Genomic DNA, 6,000 nt, shown 5'->3' with positions numbered 1-6,000 from the left:
CTGTTGCGCAGAGACACATGATGATAACCAACACAGCCATGAATTATCAGTCAAGTATCTTCAGAATATATCTTCACGTTTATGTAGAAAATCGAATTATTTTTGTTGCATACATACATGATGTCGTCTCACTTTACACACATTCCAATCATCAAAGTTTGCTTTTAAACCTATATTACTATATTTATATATATATTGATATTCGATCACGTTAAATTGCATTATTGGCTTTGTCATTGAAACGTATTTGTTAAATACATTAACATCTGTCGAAATACGCATATGTTTTTGTTTCTTGTTTTTCACTAAATAAACATAATACTTAATAGAATTGGCAATAACTATTCATATTTATATCTTACTACAAGTTAGTGTAATCCATATATTATTTTTATGCAATTTGATTGTTGATAGCACGGAAATACTTACTTTCATATCGATGCATGTTCAAAGAACAAGTCAATGTATGGAATTATGTGATCAAATGGTTTGTTAAAATTAATAGTCTATATTTTTAAGTTTTACTAATTTTGACCGTATTCGTATACGTGTACTTAAAGTAATTTTAGCATCGATAATTCATCCAATGCTTGTACATATATCATAGTTCTTTTATATCAATGCGTTTATTTTAGTTTCTTTTTAGGTAATATTGATTAGTTTAATTACCAATGCTTATGCTCTATCAGTCTCTCTTTGTGTGTATATACATAGTTTGTAATTGTTTTTAATATATTGTATATGTTATCAAATATATTTGTTTTTTTGTATAATTCACTTAGTTTTAACTGAATATGTTGAGCAGCTGATGAATGCATTACACACACACGTATTCTAAACAATTAAATAATGTTTAATCATTAAAATAAAAGTAATGCGTATTACTACTAGAATCAATAAATATGTCGGTAAATTAAAATCTTAGATCTTGTTTATCTTTCTTTTTTGGAGGTACATACGGAGTAATTTTTATACGTGAGCATAGAATATAGAGTAAACGTTTATACTCTATACACGTATCGGTCAAAGGAAACATGTGTGATGAAACAGTTGTAGATAATTGCTGAACTAAGAACACACGGAAGTCTATTTTCCTATATTTATCCAGTCCCTCGTTTAATCCATAAAACGAGGATCAATTTCGCGATATAATTAACAAGGAGTTTGCTAATAATGTCTAAATTAGCGTTGTGACTTCCTTCGTGAGTTCAGTTCGCCACGAGATTCATCATTTGAATTAACTTAAGAGTAGGTTGTCACGTATTATCAGTGCAGTAATTTAAGAGAAGAGGGTTTATTACGTGTTTGCTAAATATATCTACATAAAACACTTCAACCTTGGCTTGACGATTTTGGATCATGTGTATGATTTGAACAAACTTTGTAAATGATCATTGGTTAGTATAAAGTACTTTACCTCCGCCAATTACAGGTTCAGAGAAAACAGAAAAACTGATTTTGCCTATAACGTCATAATAAAAAATGAAACCCTCGTTTAACGTAAAGTGTATGTATTTTGTTGTTTTGTATTATGCAGTCGGAGATATTTGTATTTGTGTCATTTTTCATAAAGTGCCATTAGTAAAAATAATTGTGTCATACTTATTTTAATCACAATATTTGTTTTGTTTTAAAGTCTTTTAAATTAATAGGCCCTCCATTTGTTCTTCACTGTATATTATAGAGTTTTCTGATGTGAATATAAGTATATGATTACACTATCCACCAACAGCTTCTTAAGCACATGTTACTCATGGTTCGTGATGTACGCTTGATATGACATCACACAGTTTAAATGAATCTGTGACACACACACACGCACGCGCACGCACGCGCACGCACGCGCACGCACGCACACACACACGCACACAATTTATTAGCATGAAGTAAGTTTTCATGTATGTTAGATTTATTAACATAAATAGGCATACATGTAGAATGAACGTGTTTATAATTGTGTTCTACAATGTTGGTCATAATAAAGTTTGCCAAATCGTTCTAAAAGACAGTGTAATGGTTACCTGAGTAGTGTGTTAATGGCTCATCACGAGTAGTGAAACTTAAAATTGTCCTTTTACTTTGTAGTGAAAATGTCAATAAGTGTCACGTCTTGTTTTTGTTTGATTAACAAACATAAACAACACGCATGACCGTACGGCCAATGACCTAACTTTTTATTTAAGATTCTTGTTGTACTTAGAAAAATGTTCGGGAGTCACACACAATGGTCGCTAATTGAATATAATTATTTTAATTTTTATGAATGTTTAATATTGTATCATTCATAAATATATCTCTCTTTATCTATCTTTTCTCTCTTTGTCCTTACTATATAATGTGTACAATCAAGAGAATTTTGACCGGTCACTGTTTTATTTGGACTTCGCGCGCGTGATAAATAAAAGTGATCGAATGACGATTTATTGTATTTCGATGTTTATACTGAAAATTGTCTGAAAATAGAATAATATGTGTTGTGTGTGATAATATTTTTTTATTATTTAAAACAAAATATTGTCTTATAGTTGGAACATATTTTAAAAGTGTAGCTACTTTCTGGATATTCATACTATCATTAATAGCGATTCATTCATAATTTGTCGAATGTTCAATAGTGCAAAAAATATATTTCGAAACCAGAGATATCAACACATTTCGGAAAATATATATATTTATCATCTGAAAGTGTGTTATGAATTACCGTTGTTACACTTATTATTTACGATATTCAGTATCGTTGTATTCACATGACGAATCTCCTAATGATGATGATGACTAGTTCATAATTTGAATATTCTATAGCTGTTTGATACATGTTCATGTACTTTATTTGCAATTTTTATACAAAATAATGTATTCCTTTGTTTTCAAGTTTTACTATTCGATAAAAATGTCTTTTTTACACGTGTATGGGAGGCATCAATGTAATACATAAAAAATACTTTATCTTTGTTTCGTTTGTTTTGCTTACAGTGTTTGTAATAAATGTACAGTTCAGTATTAGTTGCAGTTAATTCTTTGTTTAAAAGTTTAAAATATATTAATAATAAAAGTAATTAATTAACCCAATTAGATATAAACAATACACTCTTCGATAAAACCTCATTGTGTCCTGTAACTTAAACATGACTTTTATTACTAACCATTAAGATGGACAGACTGATTTCGTACTGTAGCAAAACAATAAGACAACATTTGAGTTAAAATAACTAATTCGCATCAATACAAGATATAAACAAACCAATCTAACAAAGAGCTTACAAATCAAGTACAATCTGAATCGCAATATATTAATATTCATATCATTTTAGTTGTTTTCTTCCTAGAATAATACATCGAATCAACACTTCAGGTATTAAAATTAAAAACAGACATTTGAAACTTTTATCGAGACTGACACTTATCGCTTTAAAATGCTTTATTTTTAAATAGCAAAACGTCAATGCATCACACGCAAAGACAAACATCATTCTGACGTTTTGGCCTTTAAGATCTTAGATCATACAAGGGCAACAATATTGACATTATTATGCAACAAAAGGAGCTCTACGTCCGGACATAAGTTCTATAGATCGATTGATACATGATTGATTAATCAAGTTGCCATTTCCAATACTGAAATATTATCTCTTATTTTGCACGGTTGTGTTTATACAGATTGTGCGTATAATAATCGTATTTTACTGCACATCTGTGGTAAGTACATCTTTGAATATTGTGGTTTGTTTAAACAACCTCTGTTACGGCCAAAAAGGAGTCTTATTAGCATGGCTTCAAAATACCTCACAACCCATGTAAACCAAAAAAAAATTTTTTATATTCAGCAGATAATTACCTAATGCTACATATGATGAGTGCTGCTAAAATACTTCTAACATTAAATAACTGTGTAGTAACGAAAGGTTATTGACACCCATGTCTGTGTTACTACAATTGATAAAAGCTTAAGATAGTATAGTTGACACCCTTGTATGGTGTTGTAGCTCGTACAGCACGTTTTCTGTTATAATCAAAAGGCCATACAGTAATATACTCAACTGTGTGAATCGCACTTCACTTCAAAGGTTACACAACACCAATACAGTATACAACACTACACCGTGTTCACTAGATGCATGCAGCATCTAACTCATATGCCCGATATCGTTCTACGTAATGGTGGCTTCCTTTAGACCAACACACGTGTACACGCCAGACCGAATTGTATAGCATGCGTCACCTTTTAACAGAATGTTACTAAGTAAAATGATTTGATCAGAACCTGAACACAATAGGTCAACGCATTAATGTTGCATCCATTTATTTATCCATTATTATTACTTTTAACATCAACAAAAACACAGCGTCACCGCATAAATTAACGGTTAAATTGCATATACTCTATTATTAATGGTATGGTGCATTGAATCGGAAACAAAGAAAGTTCTCGAATGCTCACATATTACCTTTGATGATAGGATGATAGGAGATTCGTAATCATCATAAAATCATCAAAGGCAATACAATAAATCATTTAATGAAAAACACACATCCCACAGTCTTAAATGTTGTACATGTTGTAGTGTTGTATACTGTATTGGTGTTGTGTAACCTTTGAAGTGAAGTGCGATTCACACAGTTGAGTATATTACTGTATGGCCTTTTGATTATAACAGAAAACGTGCTGTACGAGCTACAACACCATACAAGGGTGTCAACTATACTATCTTAAGCTTTTATCAATTGTAGTAACACAGACATGGGTGTCAATAACCTTTCGTTACTACACAGTTATTTAATGTTAGAAGTATTTTAGCAGCACTCATCATATGTAGCATTAGGTAATTATCTGCTGTATTTACTCATACGAGTTAGGATAGTTTTTTAAATGAGATATTGAGTGAATCACATATAAAACGGAACATCTGAAGTGGAAAAGGATGTTCAATATTGTTCAGAATAATAAAACACCGTTTCAAAGTGAATCGAGACCCGACTTAAATTTCCGTTTCAATTGTAAAATAAAGCATATAGCAAAATATACCGAGTAGTTAAGATTGCATGACGAACGGAACATTGCAAGATTAGACTTTTTGATCGCTGCACAATCGCATAATATATGAATTCCGTAAGAAACATCCTGATTATCGTAACAAAAAAGAGAGAAAAAATATAACTAATTGCTTGTAATATATTCTGAAAGACTGCAAATTTTACTGGTTAAATTATTCCACCATAGATTCGTCAAATTGCGGAATACTTGTGAAGGTCTGACGTGACTTACCTATGCTGATACCTGTGTAATGATGTTTTTAGGGACACACATATAAATGAAAATATCAACATAGCAATTTATTTGCATACTGCCTAATTCTCATTTCAATTTAAAAATGTAAATGTTGCTATCAAGTTATTGAAATATTCCTGTGTGTATATATAATTACTGGGGACAAACATTTTGATAATGTACATACATACATTCACATACCAAATCATTAACGTTCATGAAGTTAAGCCTTACTTTGGAATTTAAGAAAACCACATACCCCTTGATTTTCTTTTCGGGTAATTGCATTTTATTCAGAATCCATCCATTACCTATGCAAACATTATTGAAAATATAACCGTTACACAAGTTTAACTCAAATTATGGTATTTGAGTGTGTTTGTTCCTAGACAAGTGGACAATTGATACTATGATTTCAGAGCAACCCTTTTATACAATTCCACTCTCGGCTTCAGCAGTAGACTTATTAGTAATTCTTGACAATGCCCTTGGGGCATGTTTACATTCACTGTCACAGTGCGGTGACGTTACTCCGGTTACGTTGTAGAGCGCGGGTATCAAAGGTCAATTAAAACCACAAGTTCCGGTCCCGGTCTTGTGAACTTGACGCTAAAGTCTGTTAAAAGAGAAAATCAGAAGAAATCCGAGTATGGGAAACACATATGGCGTTTTTTTAATTCTTAATTATAAAAGGAAACGTTGGACGCCATTAATTTACAAAATTGGGGACCATT

The 6,000-nt window shown here is 31.3% G+C and overlaps 2 protein-coding genes across 5 annotated transcripts in view; both read left to right on the top strand.

The window, feature by feature from the left end:
- The window catches only part of LOC127877413 (multiple epidermal growth factor-like domains protein 11), a 21,722-nt gene extending 18,725 nt beyond the window's left edge, over positions 1-2,997 (top strand). The window contains exon 8 of the mRNA XM_052423269.1: positions 1-2,997. This exon is cut by the window's left edge and continues 486 nt beyond it. The gene's annotated coding sequence lies outside the window, so the exon portion shown is untranslated.
- The window catches only part of LOC127877412 (uncharacterized), a 120,652-nt gene that overhangs the window by 37,796 nt on the left and 76,856 nt on the right, over positions 1-6,000 (top strand). The window lies entirely within an intron of this gene.

The sequence above is a fragment of the Dreissena polymorpha genome, chromosome 4 (genome assembly GCF_020536995.1).
Source record: "Dreissena polymorpha isolate Duluth1 chromosome 4, UMN_Dpol_1.0, whole genome shotgun sequence".
NCBI classification, from domain to species: Eukaryota; Metazoa; Mollusca; class Bivalvia; order Myida; family Dreissenidae; genus Dreissena; species Dreissena polymorpha.
Note: the sequence above shows the minus strand (reverse complement) of the source record. Positions and strands in the feature narration are given on the sequence as shown.